Here is a 25676-nt window from a genome sequence, read left to right as displayed (position 1 = left end):
TATAAAGATGAATGGTGACAAGCAGCCTAGTAAATTAAATTTTAATTTTTCTTTATTCGAACATCATCAAGTAGCAAATTTAAAAGTCCATGCTAAGTCAAGAGAGTGTGGAAGAAACAAAAAGCATTATATCTAGAACATTTCCACATGTTTTTCTCCTGTGTTTTGAACAAGTGTCCCATATTTTCATTTTCATTGAGCGCTGCACATTCTGCCACCTTCACCACCAGGACAGCTCCTTCCTGCTCATCCTTCTAGGCTCTGGTAGATGCCACCTCCTCCAGGAAGCCCAGGAGCTCCGCTGTGCCTCCACATGGGCCCCTCTCCTGGGCTCCCCCTCAGATGTGGATGCGTGTGCTGGCCAAGTGGCAGGTCCTTGAGGGTGAGGCCCCAGATTCATCACTGCCTGGGTCCTAAGGGAAGCTGGAGTCTCGCTCAGACTTAGAGTCGTCACTGTTACCGAGTGAACTTATACAAGAAGCATCAAAGAGAAGAACTTTTGACCCAGGGCCTGACAAGTCCATTGCGAACCAAGGAGTGTCCACCTCTTCAGAGCACCCAAATTTATGTTCTTCTAAATACACTCCTGGGAAATGTCAACTTCATTTTTTACAGGATTAAAAATGAGAAAAGCAGAGATTGGGCATTGGCAAGGGTTGGGTAAGAGTAGGGTTAGATTTAGGGCTCACAGGGCTAGGAATAGGATTAAAATTGGGGTTAGGGCTGGGGCTAGGGTTGCAGCGAGGACCAGGTTGTTGGATGGTGGGGCCAACCTATCAATCTTCAGACGGGGTCGTTACAGTGGGCAGTGCACACTTCCAGGTTGGGCCTCTGACAAACTGTAATGTGACATGTCCTTTGGGATGCGTCTCCTTTGGTCAGTGTGTCGTAGAAACATTTTTGTAACCCACTAGCCCCTTTTCTTCCTTTAGAGCTCCAGAAACACTATATCTCCTGTCTGTCTTGAAGTAAGTTAAGGCCCTCCGACTGGTTCCTGGCCAAAGAGATGTCAGCAAGTCACTCACACTTTTGATAGGAATGACCATAAAAATCGTCTGCAAGGAGGTCTGTTCTCCCCTTTACACGACACTCCATAGATCAAGTGCTGGAAAATGTGATGTCACAGATGGAAGGATCCTAGAGTCCCGCGTCACTGCTTCAAGGAACATGGCCAAATTAATAGCAGACTGTAATGTGATAGGAGTGGGAAATACAATGTCATTTGTGTTTAGCCTCTGAGCCTTCATCGCTATAGCCGCTAGCATTATTTATACTGACTAATACTGAATGCCAACATATGGCAGGCTAGGCATGCATCCAAATCAAGTAAAAGGAAAGTTAACCAAGATATGGCAAAATAAATATCAGGCAATTTTTCTGCTTAATAAGAAGTTTAAAATAAGCAACCCAAGATTGATCACATACGCAGGCTCTCTCCTTTTTAGCTGTTCTTGGTGTGTTGGCATTTGTCCTCATGCTCATCAACTCATAGTCACAAGGTGGCTGCTGTACTTCCGACATTCCATTTGCATCCCAAGTGGGAAAAAGAATGGAGCAAAGTGCTAAGGGACCACATCCATTAAGTCTGTCCTATCTAACCAACTTTCGCTTGCATTTTATTGACCAAAGCTTGGACCAATGACTGGCCGTGGGAATGATGTTATTATGCCTTCTTTATAGTCTAATCTTGATTCATCTCCCAGGTTAGGGTAGGAGTCAGCCTCTGAGAGCAGGACTGCAGTTCTGTTAGTGGGACGATAGGAGTGAAATAGACGTTGGGCGGTCAGCATTGCCACTCTCTCTTGCCTGGCCCCCTCCAAGTCTCTCCTCCTTCTGTTACACCCCTTGGTTGTAGCAAAACTCAACCAAAGAGATGCCCAGCTGGATCCTTTCAGTTTGGCTCTGCTCAGAAGTCCATTTGATCACCTTGCCCTGCGGACTGACTCCCAGGTAAGGTAGCAGGTAAGTGGTCAGTAATTCACGCGGAAGCTTCCAGCTTTCCCAGGGCCCTCTGGGGTCCTTTTTAGGAGACCTCTGATCACCATGAACTGACCCTCAGAAACTGGCAGAGCTAGTTAGCAACTGGACCAACCCCGTCTGGTGAAGGCGCCATCAGTGCGTGAGGCCCCAGGCTGTCTGCGGGACGGCAAATGCTGCGTGTGTTTGGACAGCAATATGGCAGGAGGGATTAGAAACCTCAAATATATTCAAACCCTTTGATCGAATAATTCCACTTCTGGGAATCTCTCCTAAGGAAATAATTTGCATACTGAAAATTATTGAAGAAGCTACTGCAGAAGCTTTTTGTACCAAGGTATTTGGTACAAAATTATTGAAAGAAAATTACTAAAAATTATTGAAGAAGCTACTACTGAAGAAGCTTTTTGTACCAAGGTATTTCTGGCAGGATTACTTATAATAGCGAAAATCTAGAAATAGCCAAATAGCCAGGCATTGGAGAATAGCCACTGGTATTATCATACACAACATATGTCTAAATATGTACTAGCTATAACATGTAAATATATGTTATATGTGTAACATAGATTTAAATAGCATACATTTGACATAGAATATGTATTTAATTATATATCTACGAAGCCAATATAGAATTTATTCTATGAAGTGGAGGTGCAGTATGGATGGTGGACGGATGGATGCTGGGTGGATGGACTGTTAGACAGATTCCACTCAATGAACCATATATGTTCACTCAAAGTGATGGCTGCACAAAGTAAAATGCATTTGGATCCAAGACATGGGGAAATAATGGGCCAGGTATGATGGCTGGTATATGAAAAAGGCTGTACAACCAAAAGAAATAATCCAAAACTTACCCATGCATGGTGAGGTGGGCTGATTTTTGTTCCTTTTTTTATGCATTCTTAACTTTTTCTTTTATAAGCATGTACTGTTTTTAAAATAAAGATTAGATTAGAAAAATACAAGAGTGCTAGGTGAGCCTGGAAACCGGCTGGGCTTGAGGAACTGCAGAAGCTGAGGCAGCATTTGGGAAAGTTCCTCACCCTGGCCCCGTGCTGGCAAGCACTGCGCAGGTGCGGCCAGTTACAGGTCTTTCTCTCCAGGCCTCTCCCTGGAAGTGGGGTCCTCTCTCTTCAGCCATGGTAGAGCCCCCCCACAAACACCCCCACAACACACTGGTTTTCCAGGTTTTAACACTGATGCATGATGACTTTCCACAGGGCTGCCCTTCCTCTCCCTCAACCCCCACTTTCTGGTCACTTTGACGCCACTGGGTGAGTCCCCGCGCCCCAAAGGAGCATCTGAGGCTGGTTCGGTACCGAGATCGCCTGTTCTGTTGAACGCCTGTTCTGGTCTCAAAAGCTTCTGCCTTGGGCCGAGCCTGCCCCTAACTCGCAACGCACTTTTGAGGTCCGCTCCAGGCCAACGAGGTGGGAAATCCCCGACTTCCTTCTAGTTTAATTCAAATCCATTGCTAAGAATCCTCCCTATTTTTGCCCCCCGCTGCTACTCAGTTCTGAGCTCCGACATCCCCGTGTGTAAATCCACGATTTATTTACCCATTTCTCCATTTCAGTTGAAAGTGGGCTGTTCCCACCATTTTGATACCAGGAATAGCGCTGCCTGAGTGTTCTGGAGCAGGTCCAGGGAAGAGGCGCTGGGATGGAGGGTTTGTGATGGTTCAGCGTTAGGAGACGTGCCAAGCTGCTTCCCAAAATAGCAATGTCATTTTGAGGGAAAAAAAAAGTCCAAAAAGTTTGTACGGCTACTATCTTCTCGAATTTTCTATAAATATAAAACTGCCCTTCAAAAAAAAGCCTTTTAAAAAATTAAGCAGCATCATGCCTTTTTTAAGGTTAAAAATGACCAAAAATTTAAACTATGCATTTAGATGTGACAACGTGAAAAACAAGGGAACAAAAACCACAGGTGGACGGACACCTGCGACTTTGGGTGCCCAGGGGAACGCAGGGGTGTTGCTGTCAGGGCTCCAGCTTTTTCATGGGAGGATGACTACCTGGTGTTTATGAGATTAAAACAAAGGAAGAGGGGAGGGGGGCAACGGAGCGGAAGGAACAGGGAGGGCGGGAGAGCCGGGCCGGAGGGAGGGGGGCCCGGAGGAAGGGGTCTTGCAGGGGAGAGCTGAGCCTCGCAAGCAAGGATTGTGCATAATCCCGCTCCATACCCGGGGCCTCGGGGCCTGCCACACGCAGGGGAGAGGGGCTCTGAGAGGTGTCTGCACTGGCTTAGGAGAACAAGGAGCAGCTTTGTCGGGTGTGCAGCTTGGAGTGTGCTAGAAAGCGGAGGCCCAAACGCCAGCCCCGTGGCGTGGTGGCCCCGGCCCAGACCGCCCGCTGCAGGCCCTGCTCGGCATCACCAGCCACCGCCAGGCAACACGAGTGCTCCCTAAACCTCGCGCGCGCCGCTGCAAGATGGGGGAAGCGAGCTAGAGTAAGCCCGTGCTCAGACCAGAGAAGACCCACACGGGCGAAGCGCCCAGTAGGTGGGCTGCTCCCTCCACCGCACACCTCGCCAGCACCCTCCTGTGCGCCTGCCGGGGGTGGGTGTGCCTGTGGGTAGGAGCACTGGGTGCTCGGGACTTGCTGCTCTGATGGCACCAGCGTCTCTCAAGCCTCGCCCCTCCCTGGCCTGGCTTCCCTCTGGCCACATCACCCCCGCCTGCTACCTCTGCCACCGGGAGACTCCTGCGTCAGGTGTCAGGCCACTGCACTGCCCTACCCAAATCCCCTGGGGCCCCACAGTCCCTCTGCCATGCCACCCTCATGCCCCGCTGGCCTCAAAGCCATCTGGCCCCAGTACCATCTGGCCTCACCTGCACCCAAAGTCCAGCACCAGCCTTTGCCTGTGAATCTCCAGGTGCTGCTCCCACTGCAGGGAACCCCACTCCCGCACTCCTGCAGACCTCCCCGTCCCAAGAGCTCCCCCTTAGCCCTGGACCCTTTATCTCGGAGCCCCCATGCCCCACCCTGCACATGCCCAGGAAGCAGCAAGCATCCTCGTCCTTTTCGCCCGCCTGAGAGCATGGTGAGGACAGGGCCCCGACCACACCACCACCCAGGGTCACCCCCCAGAAAGCAGCCACTGAGCAGACTCCGTGCTTCCTGCTAGGGCCGTGTGGCCCTCCCTGACTCGAGCTTGCCTGGGGGGGTGACATGGGTGGGACATAGGTCGGGAAGAAATCTAGTGTCTCCTGTTCACCGTCACGCTGAGCTTGGACAGAAGAGGTGTGGCCACACAGGGGGCAGGAGCAGACAGTGGCCCCACCGTGGCCCCCTGCAGGGGATTTGGGGCAACTAGGGGTCTGCAGACCCTGGCCTTCTGTGGCCAGATGGAGCCAGGGCCCGACAGGGAAGGGCGGGTCCTGACCAACTGTTTTCTCAGAGGCTCTTTCTCTGAAGGACACTGGTTACTTTTCATCTAGCCCACAGGGGACGGGGAAGGGGTCTGTCTGTGTGTCCCGGCCAGGGGGCTCAGTAAGTGAAGCTGGGGGCAGCGCTCCTGGTATAGACCCCTGTGCGCCACATGACGGGGGACTGTCCAGGGTCACAGCAGAATGCGGCCAGCTGACCCGGGAACCTGGGGTGGGGTCGTCAGGCCTCATCCACGGCACTTTGGGAAGAGCCCAGAGGAAGCACAAGGCGGCGCTGCCCGGACTGCGTGTCCCACTTCCTGTGGGACCTCCACCAGGTGCAGGGAGGAGCAGACTCTGGGCCCAGAGCCAGGCAGGTCCCTGCTGCCTCCCAGAGGGAAGCCATGCCGCCAGCCCCCCTTCGCCTGTCTGCTCTCAGGGTGGGGGTGGATGGGGGCCAGGACTGGGGGGCTGGGGGCCTCCCACAGGAAGCACGGCTGAGCTCCAGAGAATTACAGGTTGCAACACCAGCAGAGCCAGAGCCAGCCCCAGGACATCCTCCCTCATGGATCCAGGGGTGCACCTGCGGGGTGGCTGCCAGGAAGCCGCCTCAGCTGCAGGACAGGACAGAGGTTTCCAACCGGACACCTGGGAGGGCTTCCTGTGCTTGCTGACAGGGTGTGCCCCCCACCCGGCTGCCAGGTGGGGAGTGGTATTAGGAAAACACGCCTTCCTTCTCCTGACACAGCACTTCTGACACCAGAGGCGTGGAGACCCACACGCCAGAAAGCTCCTGCCACGCCGGCCAGCATCCTGGAACTCCATCCAGTTCTGACGCTCACAGGTCAGTGTAGACCCACAGGTGAGGGTCAGGCCCACAAGACAGCCCCGCTTAGACCCTAATCATAAGCCCCAAGTTGTCACCTGTACATCTGACCTACCAGCTATAAATCGGGGTTCCAGTGACTCCCTCCTCCCAGTTGATCATTTGCCAGGAGAGCTCACAGAACTTAGGGAAACACTTGCTGTTGGCAGCCAGGTATTATCTGATAAAGGAGGTGCATAGGATGCAGGTCAGCAGATGAAGGGGTCCAGGGGGACGGGACCCCTCCAAGCATGCCACCCTTCTGCACCTCTCCTTGGAGGTGGAAGTGAGGTCAGAGTGGCCACAGGCTCCTCCCAGGCATGACCTCCAGGCCCAGGTCAGAAGGATATGCTCAATTCTGACTGGCCCCTGCATCACTTGCCCCGGGGAAGCGGCCACCATGCTGTAAGGACACGCAAGCAGCTTTGCGGAGGGGCCCGTGGAGGCCACCCTGGAGGTCAGTCCTCCATTCGCAGGCAAACCTTCAGAGCACAGGCCTCCCCGTCGCGAGGCCCCAGGCCAGAACCACAAGGCTAAGCCACTCCCAAGCCACTGACCCTCAGAAACCATTTCAGTTAGTAAATGTGTATTGTTCCTGCTGAGTCACTAAATCTGGGGGTAATTTGATATACAGAAATAGAAAACCCATGCGACCCCACAAAGCAACTGTTATTTGAGGCCATTTATTTGGGGAGTGGCAGTTAGGAGCCTCTGAACTCCCCACAGCCAATTTAGGCACGCCTGGACCTCCCAGTGAGAGCAGGACAGGCGCTGAGCAGGACGGAGCAGATCAGGGCCCATGCGGCTGCTTCTGTGCCCCCATGACAAAGCGCAAGGAGCAGTGGAGGAGCTGAGATTGTCCGGAAGGGACCAGGAAAGTGCTTTCAGCTCGCACGCCCAGTCACAGCCTGTGGGGCAGGTGCAGGCAGGGGAATGACATTTCTGTAGACTAAGCCCCCAGGTTTATCACCTGGGGAAGCCCAGCCGCTGTCCTGGGCACTGTCCCGGAAGGGGAAAACGCCCGCAGGGATTACAGTTCCCAGAGGAGCCGGGAGGTGAAAGAGTGCGCTGGAGTTGAGCCAGGCTGAGACTGGCCTCCAAGGCCCGCAAATGAGGGTGAGGCCTGGACAGGGGGAGGGCAAGACCCAGCGCTGACGTGAGGTGAAGTCCCTGAAACTTGCTCCCCTCGTGGAACACCAGTCCTGCCTTAAAATTCCCTTGTCTGCGGCGCTTGAATGAGACGAGGCTGTCAAGGAAGCTTTGCAAAACAAAATGTACCTACAAATGAACATGTCAGCCCAATTCTTCATAAGAAGGGCCTCTCTGCCATTTCTAAGATATAACAATTAAAACTGAAACAAAAAACAAAACCATACACCAGAAACAGGGAGAAAATGGAGACCCCAGGCCCTTGGCAGAGCCCAAGGACCTGTGCTCAGTTCCAGCATGGTGCTGGTTCGCTGTGTGACCCTGAGCAAGTTGTCAGCTTGTTTATAAAGCATGGAAGTGAGAAACCTCCAAGGTTCCTTCTAAGCCAACCACTTTGTGAATCTGCGCTCAGTGCCTCCTGGGTAAGCATCTGGGGAAATGCATCAGGAGGATTTCCCTTGCACTCAGAGGAGCTCGCTAAAATCACTTCACAGAGTCTCTGTACCTTCTGACCCATTCTTTTTTTTTTTTTTTAAGATTTATTTATTTTTTTTTAATTTTTTTTTCTTTTCTCTTTTTTTTTTTTTTTAAGATTTATTTATTTATTTATACAAGCACTGGGCACAGTCAGAAGCGCGGGAGGGTGAGAGAATTCACCAGAGTCAGAGCGGGGAACAGAACAGGCAGACTGACGAAATACATTGCTGAGGGGAGCAGCGGGTGCAGCAGGAGAGGTCTGTCGCGCCCACGTGGGACCCCCGCCCAGAGGCCGGGGATGGATCTAGTGCTGCAGAGGCTACAGGCAGCTTCGCAGCCCAGCGCTGTGCCACCAGGGGAGGCCCTCCTTCTAACCCATTTCTGTCTGCTGGAATACCATCTATTCATAGACCAAGAGGCTCAAAACAATATAATAAATTAAATTAATAGATAGATGCCGAATTTTGTGCCCCAGGGCACAGATTATTGGATTACTTTGTGCCTTGGATTATTGGTAGAGCATTTGCAGAAATATATCAGGTACTTATGTGTCTAAAAATATAACTTCTCCAAATTACAAAGAAGTAATTATACAAATCATTGTCCAAACTACAAACTCTTAATAAAAGCTAAACTAGAAAGCTAAAAGTCTGAAAATTGAAAGTAAATAGATTTGAAGACTATAACAGTCTTGCAATGGAGCTCAGAAAATAAGTTACAACAGAAAATCAGAATATGACTCGTCAAATCCTGTCACGTGCCATGACACTGGGGCCGGGCCACTCCCCAGGAAAACAAGCAAGGCTGGAAAAAACTATTAACAACCCAACAGCAACATTTCAAGTCTCTGAGAACTGTGCTGAAGATATATGAAAAATGAAAAATGAAGAAGCATTTATTCAAGAAAATTCACTAAACTCAGTAAAAACAGCAAGAGTCAGGCATGCGGAGACCACCTCTCCCTCCCAGCCCTGCTCAGCTTCCAGGGAGTCAGTTTCCTCACCCCCAGCTCCAGGTCAAGGCTTATCTTATCTCTCCCAAGAGGACATTTCTCAACCCCTCCAAGTCCAATGTCAAAGGTCCAAATTCTTGTGGAGTGCGGGCAAGAGTCCAGTCACCTCCCTCCAGCCACGACCCACTGGACAGAGGCTGTACCGCAAGAGACCAAAATGACTGAGGCCCCAACCCCCTGGTCCCGTCCGAAGGCCCAAGAAAGGGGCAGCTGAGTATGGCAGAGACACCCAGAGTTGCAGCTCAAAGTTTGTGCAGGAGGGAGTCAGGTCATGAGAATGGAGAGCTTTGAAGTTCTCCCCAAAAGAACTCTATTTAAAGAGAATTTGGGGAAGCTCAAGCCTAAGGCGTGCTGGAAAACAACAGCTCCTCTTAATTAAGAGCAACAGCTAAACCAAAACTAGCTCATTTACCAGCAAGAATCAGGGAAAGAGACAGCCAAGAAAATCTCTTCTGGGCTCCACACAAACCTCAAAGCCTGGCCTCTAGGCCTAATCCTGCCTGAATTCAGTTGGATCAGGCAGTGGAGCATTTTACGCCCAAGAGCATTTTTGCAAACAATAAAAGCAATCAGCAGGTGATTAGTGGCATCTACTGGGCTGGGTGTATTTCCAAAGGAAGCAGACAGCACAACAGAGATCTGGGAAAGAAGCCCACAGAGGGCCCTGCGAGGTGTTCTGGGCCTGCCAAGGGCCTGCGTCTTTGGTCTGCCGTCTGGGTGTGTCTGCCGTCACAGCTGCAGTCACAGACCAGTGACGAGCAGGACTGACCTTGACAGAATGCGGACTCCCTGGTGCTTAGGAAGCCAAGGTTCAACAGTCAACCTCTTCGGGCCCTAGGAGCACAAAAGAGAGAAAAAATTACTTATGTAAACTTTTCTCTGAGACTTGCCTTTACAGACAGAGCAGAGCCTGACCGTTTGTAGACTAACCTTGAGCTGAGCAACGAGGCCAGACACAACTGCGCAGGAGGGGCTACCCAGAGGCAAGGGGCCCACCATCAGGAACTCAAGTTCCTGTTCATCCTCCTACCCTTTCCTGTCTGCTGGAGTATCGTCCTGTCCTGTAACTAGCCAATAAGCCAGCCTCGTTGTAAGGGCAGGATGGCCCTGTGCAGGTTTCCTAGGATCCCAGCAGACCGGACCGGGTAAAGGAGGAGTCCTGGAGCCCTCGGTGGCTTTTCAGGCTTTTATTGGGATTTACCGGGTACACGGCAGGCAGGGGTGCTGGGGGGCCGGGAGGCTGGCAGGTCTCCCAGCCCCCAACAAGTCTTCACTCTGTCTGGGCTCTCCGGCCTTCTCTGGTGGTCTCTGCTTCTCTTTCGCTCTCTCGCTCTCGTTCTCTCTGCTTCTCTGCTCTCGTGGTTCTTCTGGTGTCCCCGTGACACCGCCCTTATGAGCGCGGTATGAGCCCAGGTGAATCCCATCTACCTACACCCACACCCTACTCCAGGTGCCGCCATCAGGCATGTATTCAGGACCTCAAGATACCGTCATCTATCCTAATGGCGGGAGGGCAGAAAAGCCTGATAGAATTTACTTACCCTACACTAGTCTGCGTTTCTTTGCCCCTAACATGCCCCTCAGCCAATAAAATTTAACTCCTTTGATCTCAACTCTGGCCCCAAAACCTATACAACCTCATTCCCCTTCTTCATTGGGGAGGTAGATTTGAGTTTATCTCCTATCTCCTTGCTATTTAATTTGCAATAAAGCTGATATATCTTTTAAATGTCTGACATCATAATCTGATCTACGCACTGGGTAGCCAGCCCATTGTCCAGTAACATTTATAAATGCAGCATCTGCAAATCTTCTCTGAAAGCCAAAACTCTTGGCCACTTCTTCAGCAGCAATTCCAATCACAAAATATTTGGAAATAAAATCATTAACCTTTCCCCCACGGTAGCGGGTAGGGTTGGGGGAAACGATCCAGTACCCAAGGTAGGACATGGCAGACAGAGGCAGCTCAGTGGACCAGCCACTGCTCTCTACATTCCTCACAGGGCTCAGAGGCTGCTAGAGTCCACCCAGAAATGTTCTGGCAAATCTCCCCCAAAACTGTGATGAAGGCCTATCCCTTGGTACCTGCAATGGTGACCTTATTTGGGAACAGGTGTGGGGTGGGCCTTCGACCTATCTGACTCCTGGCCACAAGGGACAAGGCAGCCACACGGAAGCTGCCACACTGTGAGGGAAACAGAGACCACAGCTGCAGGCCAGGGATCATCAGCCATCCCCAGATCTGAGAGGCAAAGAGGGATGGTCTGCCGGGTCCTGCAGGAGAATGGACCTGCTCACAGCTTGATTTCAGACCAGGACGGCAAGACAAGGCATTACCTTAAGCCACCCAGTGTAGAGAACCTTTTTGTGTCTTACACCAGCCCCCAGCTCTGAAGCCCCAGAACCTCTGTCAACAGGTGCAGAGATGGCAGGCCTGCAGACCCCCCTGGAGAGGAGGCTGGGGCAGGGGTACGGCCCAGGGCAGGCAGACAGAAGAGGGTGGCCAGGACATGAGAGGGAGAGGGTGGTCTCAAGGGAGAGAGACAAAGCAAGCTGGCTGCACTCTCAGGCAGGACCTCCCCGGGGAGGAGCCCAGGAGAGCCAGGTCTGTGGATTCTGAAATGGCTGGGGAAGAGTCAAGTCTCCTCGCTGCAAATTCGAAAACCCAGGAATTCCTGCCAATTGAAAAGAAGGAGGAGGAAGCCCCCCGACACATCCCCTTTCCTGCATTAACAAATATTTGATAACCCCAGGTCCGCCCTTACCCCAAAACCCCAGCCAAGCTCACACCAGACTCAACCCTGCTTTCTCATCAGGCTACAGCGATGAACCCCCAACTCAAGGGACTTCCAGTGATTTCTCCTTTTCCAACAGCCGGAAGGAAAAAAACAGCTCGGATCTGAAAAGCAGAGGGAGAATGAAGAAAGCGCAGAAGCCCTAGGCATTTTTTTTAACCACTAACTGGGCAATGAATAATTTATAGCAAGAATGTTTGTGGGGGGATAAAACTGTTGACAAGTCAAGAAAAACCTCTTAGCAGCCTAACGGAGCAATCCATCTTCAAGAACAGGTTTCGGATGCACAGCTTGCGAAGACACTGGCTAAGGCTGTTTTCTTTCTCTTTCTTTTTTCCTTTTTTTTTTTTTTTTTTATCTATATGGAAATTGGTGGGGGCTGAAATACGTTTCAGTTCAGCAGGAACTTGGGCTGAATGATCTCCCAGGCAAGAATTAAATCATTGCTTCATGCAGCAAGAAATAAACACCCGAGCCAGGCTGGAAGCCCGGGCGCAGGTGGTGGAAGAGCAGGGAGTTCCGGGGAGCTGCATGGAGGGGGTGGTGTTCCAGGCACCGGGGGCTCGGAAGCTCAGCTCAGACTAACTGAGCAAGGTGGGGGCTTCACGTAGAACGGCCCTTGGGACGCCTCAAGCAAAGCCACGGGCACAGCTGAGACTTCCCTGACCTTGAAGACTGGGCAACCTCCCTACATCCTCCCAGCACCGGGCACCGGGAGGGCTTCTCAGCAATGGCAGCTGCACGGAAGATGTGGCACTTAGAGTTATGGCTGTTTCAGGGTCAAATTTGTCCCGTGCACTCACCATGCTCGGTGCCAAGCTCCCTCCTCACACCCCATCTCTTGGCCCGCAGCTCTCGGGCTGGGACCGACTGGCCAGTTCCGTCACTTGGTGGCTTCCCTACTGGCCCAGGAGGGCCACTTGGGAGCAGAAGCTCAGGGAGGCCTCTGACTGCAGAATGGTCACATGAGGCAGGGTAGGGCCTGGCTTGATTTTCCAGAAAGCAGCAGGTGAAGAAAGCACCCCCTTCATGGTCTCATGGCCTCTGAGCCCCTGGGTAAGGCTAGGGTGGCCAAGGCTGGGCTCTGAGGCTCCTGGGAGGGGGCGAGGCACCTGTGCATCCTAACAGTTCCGTTGCTCTGTGGCAAATGACGCTCCTTTGCTGCTCTGGAAACACTGGTCTGAACTGCTGCCCCAGACGTGGGGCCCAAGGGAGCTCAGAGTCCTCATGCCCAAGGTGGGGCTGGAGCCTGGGGGCACTGCAGGGGCTGCAGTCCTTTCAGGGCCCGCTCCTGGCTCCCCAACAGGTGTTATGCCCCCTGAGTCCTCCATGGTGCTGGAGCTTCAGGACCCCCTCCTGCTCCCTACAGAACACCCTGCAGAGTGATTAGGGGGCCCCAGGGTGCACAGCCCCCAGAGACTTAGGAGAAGGCATTTTTGTTTTCATCTCCCTCCCATAGTTGACACAAAACTCCTCTAAAGTAAAGCAACACCCAGACCCCAATCTCCTAGCACAACCCCATCCCCTAAACCTCGCCGTGAAGGTAATGATTCCAAAGTGGGAACCCCCTGCTCTCCTGCCTGCTGGGCCCTGGGTGCAAGTTTCGCACATGCTCAGACCTCTCTGCTGGCCGCTCCTGGGCCCTGCATGTCCTTTCGTGTGAGGCTTCTTGGTTGCTAAAAAGATGAGGACAACAGGATTTCCTGCAGGATTTCCTGTCGATTGCAACAGGATTTCCAGACTGGCCCATCTAACGGCCTCCTCCGGAGTGGATTTGCATCACTTCTGCTCCTTGGCTTCACTAATTTCTCCTCCTGCATAATGGCCTTGGGGATGAGCTCTGGAACAGTCTGAGCAGCTGATCTCAGAAGAGCAGCCCAGCCCGGAGGCCCAACCACACCCCATGTCCTGCCTGGTCCTGGTCACGACTCAAGACTTGTGTCCTCCCCTCCGGCCTCGCAGGAGTGCGGGCGGGTGTCAGGCTCCTGACCGCTGTGTGCCTCCTGCTGGCGCAGAGCCTGGCACGCAGGGGTGAGCTCCCTGCTGAACCTGCCTGGGGCCCCTGGCACCTGCCCACACCTGCCGTGTGACAGGGAAGCCCCTCAGGGAAGGGGCCACCCCCACGAGCCCTGGAGCTGGCTGTACCCCATCTGCGTAGCCTCCCCCGATCCCAGAGAGTATGGTCCCGCTACACCCCAGAAGCATCTCAGAGTTCAAGGCATCCCCACCTTAATTCCCTCCAAATCCCCTGGGGCGGCCAAGGCCCACCCCAAACCCCCACCTTGGGTCCAGGCCGGCAAACACCGGGTCACCGAAGACACGGTGACAGCTGTGGCTTCTCACACTGGGCCCTGCAGGGAGCTCTCCATCCCTACCAAGAGCCTGGGACCAGAGGCCTCGTGGCCTGTCCCGGGGCCACAGGCTTGTCAGAGTCCGCTGTGGGCTCATCCTCAGGGTCACGGCTCAAGGCTATCCCGGGAACATCAGGAAAAAGTGCATCCCAGAGGGAAAGTCAGGGCAGGTCCTCATCGACCCCATGTTCTTGATCTTCATCTGACCTGGCCCAACCCTGTCCCTGTCCTCGCCGTGAAGGTAATGATTCCAAAGTGGGAACCCCCTGCTCTCCTGCCTGCTGGGCCCTGGGTGCAAGTTACGCACATGCTCAGACCTCTCTGCTTGCCACCCAGCTCGCTGCACACCCCATGTGGAAGAGACTCGCATCCCCTTCCTGGACCAAGGACCATGACCCAGGCCTCCCCAGCCGCATGCCCCAGACTCAGCCTGCTGCCTCTGTCTCCCCAGAACCCTCCAGACCCCTCAGGCTGGGCACCCTGATTGTGAAGACACCCTCCTCCTAGGGTGTCTCCTTCCCTGAGAAGTGGGTCCTGTTGTGGAGGATGCCAGGCTCGGAGGCATGACCCAAAGCGGCCCCGTGGCAGCCTCTGCGCCCACCCCTCGGCCCCCCGACTCTGCTGTGCGCTGGGAGCTCATCAAGTGAATGCCACTTCCGAGGTGGAAGAGCCACTTAGGAGGTTAATAGCAAGTGGATAGAGCAATAAATATAATGATTTAATTCTTCAAGGATGGCTAAACAGGCTGCTGTTTACCAACGTCTTAGCAGATAATTACTAGCAGATAATTAGGAAAAGCTGCCGGATTACCGCTGGCCCAGAGGCGGCCACAGCCCCATCCACTTCTCTGAGCTAAGTAAACAGGCTGATTCCGCAGAGAAATTCCCCACAAGCCATTTTCTGGGAAAGCACCGGGCAAGAATTTCTCCCTCTCTCCCCTCTTGCTCCTTCCGGCCCCGGCCTGCTTCCTGCCTCACTGGGGAGCTCCCCAAGAAGAACCTGTCTCCCCAGGGCGCCGCTACTGTCAATGTGACAGGATGCTCATCTAGCCTGTTTCTTCCTGCTCTTCTGCAGGCAGATGCCACCTGGGGCAGGGTTCTGGGACCAGCTTTGACAAAGGGGTTCAGAGGTGGCTGTCAAGGACCATCCCATCAGGTTCTGCAATCTGCTCATGTTCACACAAGCCTGTCCCACCTGTCCCAGCCCTTCAGGAGAAGATGTTCTCTATGGCCACGGCCACCAATCATGGCCACGGCCACCAATCATGGCCACCTTCAAGGTCACTGCTTAAGGCTATTTCTGCTTGGACAGGGTCCCACCTGCTGAAGATGTTCTTTATGTGGACATGGTCATCTGCAAGGTCATGGCCAGAGGCTGTCCTCATCCTGGGACCCACTCATCTGCAGGTAAAGATACTGGTCCAGTCCAGACCATCAATTCCACTCTTGTGGTTCCCCTAACACCCACCCAGGTGTCCTTCAGCTGCAGGAACGGGGTGCCACCTGTGTCCAAGGTCACCCACCCTGTACAGGCAACTCCAAGTTTCCCTGCATTGACCCCAAGGAGGACCCTAGACCTTTGAAGCTAACGACAGTGCCACCTAAGACCACCACCTGCCGAAGCTGTCCTCCCGGCTCCTGCCGGCCTCCACGTCTGCCGTCCTTGGATTTCCTTGGTGAGCCCCTGGGTCGGTCTCTCCTCCGCAGCCACATCTCCTGGCTCCAGCCAGCCTGGGGCTCAGCTCAAGATTAGTCTCCTCTGCCTGTTCAGGCTGGGCCATCTGGAGATAAACTGTGTCAAGGAGCCTCAAGGAGACTCAAACTTTAAGCAAAAAGATAAGTAGGCTCCTGCCTCATGTCTCTGGTGTCTGAGAGCGACCTGGCCACTTCTCAGGGTGCACAGGTGCGTGGAGGCTCCACCTGTGCACACACAGCACGTCAGGCCCACGGAGGCTGCACACGGCCACCAGCAGGAGCGCATCTCTCTGGCTGTGGATGGCAGCACTCGGGCTGGGTGACAGCACCCAGACTCCCCTCCAGAGAAGACTTCGTTGTGGGGGAAGCAGGAAGGTGGGCTCCCTCTTTCCGGTCGCCCCATGGTGCTGAAGACCAGGAGTGAGTGGAGGCCCTGGGGAATGAGAACCATAACTTCTCCTCTCTGCCAGGCAGCTGGGAGCAACGTCAGCTGTGCCTAGTGCCCCCCAGAAAAACTGCATCAGAACCCAGGGACCCCCGGCTCCCTCCCCACGTTCCGCTGATCTTACTACCTGCCTCTCCTGAGCTCTCAAGGACCCCTACTTCCCACCCCTGCCTCCCCTCCTCGGCCCTGCCGGTGGTGCAGCGGTTGTGAAGCTGCCCGCAGCCTCTGCAGCGCCGGTTCGATCCCCAGCTGCTCCCTGGCCACAGGAGGAGGGTCCCACATGGCGCGCAGACCTCTCCTGCCGCCCGCTGCTCCCCTCAGCAGTGTACTTCATCTGTCTGCCTGCTCTGCTTCCCACTCTGGCTCGGTGAATTCTCTCACCCTCCCGCACTTCTGACTGTACCCAGTGCTTGTATAAATAAATAAATGTTTTTAAAAAAAAAAAAACTAAATACACATACTACACCTATTTTTCCTCACTCTTTAAATGCAGAAACACTTAAGGACCAAAAGAAAACGGAAAAAACTAGAAAACTGACACAAAATTATAAAATCTTAGAGGACGTGAAACAGGTGGAGGACTAGTAAGTAACTGAGCAGGTCCAAAAGGTCTGGGTCCAGAGCCCCCCCAGGGAAAAGACAAAAAAAAAAATTACCCACCAGGACCCTCAAAAGGCTTCTGAAGTGGTGGCAACAGCTGCCTTTGGAAGTAGAAAGGAAAATGGAGCTAAAAACTGGAGAATTCATTAAAAGGTCATTTCAAGGGCTCTTCGACTCCCCCATCCCATCCTCCGCTCCCCCCAGTTAAGGCTCTGTCCTGCCCTTGCCCTGGAAGAAAGCAGGTGATCCCTGCGTGGGGGGCCAGGCACGGGGCCTGGAGAGCACGTAAGTAGGCCTGATGCTGCGACCCCTCCCCTCGCAAACCCCATCACAGTTCTAAGATCACTGAGCACCAGACCCACACGGGCCAGCAGATCAGGGGAGCCATCAGCTGGAAACTGAATGTGCCCAAAAACCAAGACCTAAAGATCCGGACATCTGGAGATTTCCAAAGAAAGTGGCCGGCCAGATCCGTCGGCCGTGGACAAGCCACACCCAGGTGCTCAGAGCGTCCAGTCAGCTTTTATTCCCCAACTCTTAATCACAAGCAGACGACCCAGGGCTGCCAGACATCTGAGCAAAACCTTCAGTGCAGAAGGCAAAGACCAAAACAAAGAGGGGAAAGCAACTTGGGGGAAGAGACTAAGCAAGGAAAGATTTGAAATTTTTAATAAGAGAAAGGATTTCATCCGTAAGCAAGAGCAGAGAATTTAGAAAGGGGAAGGGGAACACTTAAAAACAACAACAACGAAAGGCTCTTGGAATTTAAAAATGGACTAGCAGGAATGAAAACATAACAGAAGTGTTGAAAGAAAACGTTATGAACACCTCTCAGAAGTAAGACGGACAAGACAAGATGAGATTTTGGGGCCCGTGAGTGGGTCTTGTGATGAATGAGGTGGGGTGTTGGGATGAATGGAAACTGGGTGGAGAATGGGTGGGGATATTTGGGAGTCACAGAGCAGACTTTGGTCGGCAAAATTGTAGTCCCCAAAGATGTCCATGTCCTGACCCCTGAAGCCGTGAAGATGTCCCTGGCAGGTAAATGGGGCTGTGCAGGTGTGATTTTTGCAATGGGGAGATTGAGGTGGATTATCCACATAGGCCCAACCCAATCACTAGGATCTTTATGAGGGGGAAGCTGGACCATTGGAGGCAGAGATGGAAACATGCTGAAGGGAGCAGAGGTCAGAATTATGGGCGTTTATCAACCAAGCAGTTGGGCAGCCAGAAAAGCAGAGCAATGGGTGACCCCCATCACTTCCAGGAGAAATGCAGGCCTGCTCAGACCTTGATTTCAGCCCACTGAGACCAGCTCTGAACTTCTGACTTCCATAACTGCAGGACAACAAATTTGTGTTGCTTAAGGCACTGCATTTGCGGTAACTTGTTACAACATCAATAGATAATTAATGCAATCCCTCACTATTTCTTTTTTTTTTTTTTTAAGATTTGTTTATTTATGCACACAAGAGCTGGGGTACAGGCCAGAGATGAGGGTGGTGAAAGGATTCACCAGAGACAGAGTGGGGAACAGAACAGGCAGATCCACTGAAATACACTGCTGAGGGGAGCAGCGGGGAGACAGGAGAGGTCTGCTACACCATGTGGGTTGCTCCCTGGCCATCCAGGATTGAATTCATGCTTCAGAGGTTTCAGATTGCTTCATAGTGCGATGCTTAACCCCTTGCGCCACCAGGGAAGACCTCCCTCAGTATTTCTTACTTTTATCCCATTGTAGAAGGAAACTTTTAAATTTCAATATCTTTGTGTTCATTTCTAATAAATAAAAGTAAAATTTTTATAGATTGATTTTGTAATTGTCTTATATATTGGTCTTGTGATGTGTAACCTTGCAAAACTCAACTGTTAGTTCTAGTCATTTTTCGGTAGACTCCTTAAGATTTTCTACAGACTCAAGCATGTTAAGAATAAAGTTTCACTTCTTTTTTCCAAGCAGCATGCCATTTATTCTTTTTCTTGCCATATTACATGGCCTCACACTGACTATTTAACTGGCCACAATGTTGAATGGAAGGCGTGAGTGTGAGCAGCTTTGGTTTCTTGAATTTGAAAGGAAAGCATTTTTCTTCCACATTAGGTACGATTTTAGCGGTTGGTTTTCAATAGAGAAGTGTATCGGGGGAGAAAGTTTTCTTCTTTTTCTCAGCTTCTGGGAGTTTTAATCAGGAGTAGATATAGGATCTTGAGTTATGCTCAATTTATTTCATTGAGAAGATTGTGTTTTATTTCACTTCTTAGTAGGGTGAATTGCAATGATAGATTTTGACTTTAAAAACTTTGCATTCCTGGCATAAGCCACTATAGGTCATAATGTATTATCTTTTTAATCCATACTTGAAATCAATCTGATAAAATATTGTTCATGGTTTTTGCATGTATGAAGAATATTGCCTGTGGTTTTCTTGTCATATCTTTCTTGGAGCAGTGTCATAATGGTAGTACTGGCCCCATAGACTGGATTGGGAAGCATGCTCTCCAATTCTCTGGAAAGTTTGTGGAATTGGTATAACTTTTCCTTAAATATTGGTGGGATTCATTTGGCACAATTATTGACCCCCATTGGGGTCAGAAGTGGGGTTTCTTGCCTCTCTCTGCCTCTCCCGGGGTGATCTTCTACTTCTAACTCATTCCCTCATTCTTGTTCAAGTTCTACATTAAAGTTCCACATTGTCAATGGAAGGTGATGTTAGACAGCCTCCCGAGACACGACAGACTGAGCTTTTACAAGAATTTCATTGGTCAGGACTCTTGGTTTTGCAAAGCTTGAACCTGGAAGAACTGTCGTCAGGAACTGTTCTCGCTTATCCCTTTGGTGCAGCTGGAGAAAGCTGGAGGTCCTGTCTTCCAGGCCAGCACAGGGGGCTATTCTCACACTCTCATGGGCTGGCGGAATTTGGAGACTTAGAATTTAGAGGGAAGTAAATACATAAATGCATACATTGCTTCAGGACAGAAAGAAGATACTTTAAAATGACCTCACTGTCCCCTGATCTCTGCCTCACGGAGAGTGAACTCCTGACCCATCAGTGTCTGCTCTCACATAGCCACACGCATGACCGTTGGAAGGGATGAAAAAGTCCATTAGTATCTGCTCCCTTCCTTCACTGCCTGGATTCTCCTAGGGGGGAGAACATAAACACTTGAGTAAGTACAGCTGCAGTTGTTATTTCCTCGAAAGACTCTTCTAATCTCCTCTTGCTTCAGGGCTGGTTCCAAACATGGGAGAAGAAAGAGATCTCTCTGGCAGGCAGCAGGTGCTCCACAGTTACCTGTTAAGTAAAATGGGGAGTGGAGAAAGAGGGAGTGGACAAAGGGGTCGTCTTGAAGATGTCCCACAGGGGGGTGGTCAGCCCTGCACGTCCCTGGGAGCCATGAACAGGCTCTGGGATGCCACAGCACCACCCCCTCCCAGCCAGGAGCAGGGTACAGTGGGGCTACATGGACACGTACAGCTTTTAAATTCTCAGTGGGGTCCATGACCCAGAAAAGATTAAGAACCATTTCCTTAAGACCTCAGACATACTGGTGAAGGAAGAGTATAAACAATATTAATTTGCTTCCCATGGCCAAGTTCCTGGCGTCTAAGGCTGGGTTGGACTCGACGAACAGCCCTGATGTCTACACAGAGAACTTCCGACCTCTGAGCCCCACAGCTGAGCTGCATTTATCGCATCTCCAAGTGCACAATTAACTTCCCCAGGCAGCAGACCCTAATGAAGCAAACCAATTATGGATCCATTAGAGCCTTGTGGAGGGACATTAATCCTCCCACAACCCAGCCCAGGAGAGGCAGCAGGGCTCTCCAGAGGAAGGGACTGCGCCCTGAGGCACTCGTGAGGCCCCTGGGGGGCACACCAGCTCCCCAGATCTCACCTTCCTGGAGCGGGCTGGGAGGCAGGGAAGCCGTGGGATGTCACCGCAGAGGAGGGGGAGTAAGGACAGGAACGAGGCTGCGGCTGGGCCTCCCCTCAGCTCTGCTCATCACCAAGGGGACAGTTTGTTTCCGGAGGGCCATGGAATTTCCTGTGAATCCATTAAATCCCAAAATGATTTAGAGTGCAAGAAATACACTGGACTCAGAAAGCAATTCAAAATGTGAGCACGTCGTTCAATCCGAACAACCAAAGTGTGTTCTCTTGGAATTAAAAGTCATGGGCCGCAAGGACTGACAGACGACCCACTGGGTGTGCTCAGATGTCCCGGAGTCGACGCCCAGCTTGACACCGACCTCCTCACCCTGACAGGCCCGGCAGAGTCTCCACTAGGATGGCAGGGGGCGTACCCGGAGCTGACGCCCTGGGTGCAGGCTGAGTCTCAGGGAGCCAGAGCATGTGCGGCTCCCTGGCTGGCTTCCCTGGAGACAGAGGCAACAAGGGGTACAGTCAGAGCCCCTGGCCATCAGCAGTGCCCCTGATGAAAATTAATCTGTCCGCTTCCCCTTTGCCGGGGAGGCAGTGGAAACGGGGTAAACTTTCCGGAAGGCACAATGGCAATAAACACCAAACGGATGTGCTACCCTTTATATACACTTTCTATCACTGCAAACTATTTGCCCTAAATGTAGCAGCTGAAAACCATCTTGCTCTTGCTTTTCAGTTGTCCAGTCATGGCTTGGATGCTTCTGCCTCCAGGTCTCACCTGAGGCCAAATCCAATGTCAGCCAAAGTCACAGTGTCATCTGTGATAGAATCCTCATCCAAGATCCCTTGCAGGGTGGTTGGAAGGTCATTTCCTCACCAAACACTGGGCCTGCTCTGGGGTCCTACCTAGCTGGCCAGATGTCCATCAGCTCCCTGACGGGTGGGCCTCACCGCAGGGCTGCTTACCCATGGTTGCCTGCTCTGCTCATAGCAATCAGCAGGAGGCATGAGCGAGATGGAACTCAGTTCTCGGGTCTCCTGTCTGGAAAGTGATGTCCTCTCTCTCCCCCTGCTTCATTAGAAGCAGGCCACTGGGTCTCAGCCCACACGCAAGGGCAGAGAATTACACAGGCATAGAAATACCAAGAGGTGGGGGTTATTGAGGGCCAACTATGGCTGCCTACATGCCCTTGAACGCAGTATCCCCACTTATGGGTGTTACCATAAGAGAAATAGTCAGACAAATACAAACAGCCAACACCGCTGCTTCAAATGGTGTGTGGCTCAGACCCCCCAGGCCGGCTGAATGGATGACAGCAGGTTCGAGGCCAGAATAAATACCACACAGTCCCTAAAACAAGACTTGGAAGAAGGTTTAAGTACATGAGAGAACATTTGTGATGTTAACTCTACAAGCACAACACAAAATCAAACGCAGTAGGATTCCAACGCACAACTCTGTAGAGGGAAAACATTGAAAGAAACACCTACTTCCTAGCATGGTGGAGTGTCTCTGGGTACAGGACTTTGTGTGATTTTCATTTCCTTTACATTTCCTTGTGTTCCATAATTGTCTACAATAAATGTATTACTTTCATCATCAGAAAAGAGAATTTATTTTTCGAGATTTATGTTTGCTGGATGGTGACGCACCTTCTTCCCTCTGCACACCTACATGACAGAGGAGGACGGAGCATCTCACAGCCCAGATGAGCACCGTGCAGCTCAGCAGCGGCCAAGAGGGAAGAGGCTTGTGTCTCTGGCCACTGCTGGCCCAGACCTGGCCATTGTTTGTGCAGATGTAGAAAAGCACTCCCTGGGAAGGGCTGCTCCATGAGCACACAGCTCAGTGAGGAGTCGTGCCCGGGGCCTCTTAGAAAAAGGTGCCTCCCCTCTGGACAGACAGGCTGAGGGTGCATGGCGTGGCCAGCAAGCTATAGGCTACCTCTTCATCCCCTTGCTCTGTCTGTGGGTACTTACCTACCCCAGAGAGACTCCACCCTGGAAGGCCTCAGGCACTGAAAGTGAGGGGCCAGTGGACAAAACCCAACCTCCTGGGCACTGGCAGTACCCCACCTTCCCACCCTCACTGTGCCCCTGCTTCTGCCCTGCAGGCCGCTGTTAGAAATGCCAACGCTTCATAGCCAGGGCACGGCAGGGAATGACCACCTCAAGGCCAAAGGCGAGAAAGGAGAGGAGCGGGAACTTGAAGACTGGCCTGCTGATGGTCTCTGTACTCTGAACTGGCTCAGGCTGACCTCAGTGGCAGGCCTGACCTCCGCCCACCTCCCTCTTCCTGCTCCTCACTCGGCCTTGTGCTCACAGCTATGCCTGTGTCTGTGGGGCTTTCCCGCCTACCCTGGCCTTTCCTCTCCTGCTTCTCCCCGCTGCCATGCAGAGGTCTAGTCGCCAAGGTCAGCTGTTCAGAGGGGGCCTCACGCGTCCTGGGTTCCCCTGTGGTACGGCGGGAAGCTTCCTCACGGGTTCACTCAGGGTCATCCTCAATACCGTTTCTCCCTGCCAGTGAGAAACCAGAGGCTCGGGGAAGGCGGTGATTGTCAGCCATGGAGGGAGAAGCAGGCCGCGGTGTGAACTGCGTCTGCCTTTGTCCCTGATGCCTCTTCACGTGTCCCCAGAGAAGAAAAGGAGAATCCCACATATTCCCTTTGATTTGTGGGTGACATGGTAACTCGGGAGCCAGCCTGGGGCTGGAAAGTCCCACCGGCTGCGTTTCCAAGGAGGGGAGCATCACGGGACTAACCTGACTCACAGGGCACCAGCCCGGAGCTGGGTCCTGCCCTGGCCGCCAAGAAACTGCCCCCAGACCCTCTGTCAGCTCAGGCCAGCTGACCCAGATGTCGGGGAAGGGAGACAGGAAGGTCATCTCCATGGTGAGTGTGGCTCTTGGGACACAGAGCAGCCTGGGTCTGGCCTGGTCACAGGAAGAGCTTCTAAACCTCCTGGGCGCAGAATGGGTACTGAGGTGACCGCAGCCCAGATGAAGCACAAGGCCTCCCCGCTCCCAGCAGGCGACCTGCAGATGGACAGTAGACACTCTGCACAGAGAGGGACCCCACTTTCAGAGCAACAACCAGCACCTGCTGCAGCATGGTGAGAGGAGGGCCAGCTACCTCCCGCCGCAGCTAAGGGGATCTCCCAGTGGGTGCCGCCATCTTGGCTCCCGCACCGGGCCCGGGAATGCCAGCTCCAGCCGCTGGGAGGTGAGGGGCACAAGCGGAGATTTTACCACATGAGGCGTTTCACTTGCAGGAACCCAGCCCCTCCCCGCGCCCTGGCAGGCAGCTCTGACTCCTCCCCATTTTCTACAAGGGCAGCTGCGACTCTGAGGCAGGAAGAGTGGAGGTCCCAGTGAGAAGCGCCCTCGAGCGCAGGTCTCTGAGGGGCTGTTTTCCCGGCAGATGTGTGGCCCAGACCAGGTCCTAAGGGAGTTTCCAAATTCCCTGGGAAACCTGTCTCGTTCTGCCCTCAGAGGATCTTCCAGTAAGTCGAGCCCACCCTGGCCTTGAAATATGCCCCCACCTGCCCTCACCTGCCCAGCAGGAGCCCACGGACCCCACATCTCAGCCCTTTCCTGTCCAAGGCCCCCTCCCGGGCCACCACCAGGTGACTGGCCCCGAGACCCGCAGCCAAGGGGCCTCCGGGGACTCAGCGGACAGGGTGCTGGGTGCAGGGCGCCGGCCTGGCCACCAGCCCATTTTACAACTGAGGAAATGAGTCAGGGACATGTCAGCAGCCGTGAGCCACAAGCCCCTCACCCTTGCCCTGCTCCTCCTGGCTCTGCTCCTGCTCATCTTTTCTTGCTGACAAAACCAGAAAACCAGGCAAAACCAGCTGAGACCAAGACGGAGGAGAAGTAAGACAAGGCCAAGCCGCAGCCTCGTCGCCACGGTGAGAAGACGCCCCCCGCGCAGGACGGACCCGCCAGGACCGCGCTGGGAAGGCAACGGACGTGACTGCAGGTCCCGGAATCCCTGCCCGTTTCTCTGGAATCCCGCAGGCCCATCAGCCGCTCCCCTTCTGGGTCCTCCCCATAGTGGTCCCTGCTGCCCCCCAGTACGGGAGAGGCCTTTCCGACAACAGTCCACAGGCCCTCAGGTTTGCCGGCTTCTCAGTAAACCAACTCTTGTCTCTTGAGTGTTGGCTTATGGGCAGTGAGCAGCCCCCCAAAATGCCTGTAGCAGAAGGAGCCACCCCCACAGCAGCTGTTGGGCACATAATTTCAGCCCCCCCAGCCCGGACGCTCTCGCACCCTGGAGGTGGGAGAGGCGAGTCTGAGTCCGTTTCCTCGGAGCCCGGGGGCTGCCCGTCGCAGGAATTCTGTGTTTCTGAGGACGTGGTGGAGCAGCTAAGGAGACAAACCTTATCTGGTGAAACCTGACTTGCCTTCAGAACACAAGTCCTTCCACCTGGCTCACACGTCCATGCCGGCCCCGGGCCAAGCCGTGGGCTGTGGCGGGGCGCAGTGGCACCAGCACAGTGACCTCTAACCTCCGTCTTGGGGAGCCCAGCTCTCTGCTTGCCGGGGCCCGGGAGACAGGACTGCAGTCGGGTTGAGGTAAATCCTACAAGAGCCCTGGGAACTTGGCAGGTTTATTATTATTCCCACTTATAAGTGAGGGAACTAAGGCACAGAGAGGAGCTGGGTGACCTGCCCCGGAGCTCAGCTGCCTGGTCAGGCCCTGGAGGTGGGAGCCGTGACCTGACCGGAAGCCTGTCGAGCCTCCTGCACCCCTGAACTGAGCCACCCTCCATTGGAGCAAGTGTAACCACAGCCACTGGTCTCTCGAGCCCCTACCGCGTCCTCGGGCTTCCCTGCTGTCCCTCCACGCCTGCTCCATGGGTCGGGGGGTGCGCTGAAGATCTCAGGGTGCAGGTGAGCAGCCGAGGCCCAGCCAGGTGAGTCACTTGCCAAGAGCACGCAGCCAGTCAGGGGCAGCCTGGACACTGACTCGAGGGACCCCCTGGGGGCCACCTGCCCTTCAGGAAGGGGTGCAGCCACGAGCCCCCTGCCCAGCGCAGGCTGAGGCTCT

General features: G+C 53.3%; 1 long non-coding RNA gene across 1 annotated transcript in view; it reads right to left on the bottom strand.

Moving 5' to 3' along the window:
* The window catches only part of LOC129145045 (uncharacterized), a 31595-nt gene extending 21728 nt beyond the window's left edge, over positions 1 to 9867 (bottom strand). Inside the window, exons 1-2 of the long non-coding RNA XR_008550052.1 lie at positions 9787 to 9867; positions 9626 to 9690 (exon numbers count right to left, since the gene is read on the bottom strand). This is a non-coding gene — a long non-coding RNA (uncharacterized LOC129145045). The remainder of the gene's footprint in view (positions 1 to 9625; positions 9691 to 9786) is intronic.
* Between the last annotated feature and the right edge of the window lie 15809 nt (positions 9868 to 25676).

The sequence above is a fragment of the Talpa occidentalis genome, unplaced genomic scaffold, assembly GCF_014898055.3.
Source record: "Talpa occidentalis isolate TD23 unplaced genomic scaffold, MPIMG_talOcc4v2.1 talOcc4.8, whole genome shotgun sequence".
Lineage (NCBI taxonomy): Eukaryota > Metazoa > Chordata > Mammalia > Eulipotyphla > Talpidae > Talpa > Talpa occidentalis.
This window is presented reverse-complemented; position numbering and strand designations above follow the sequence as displayed.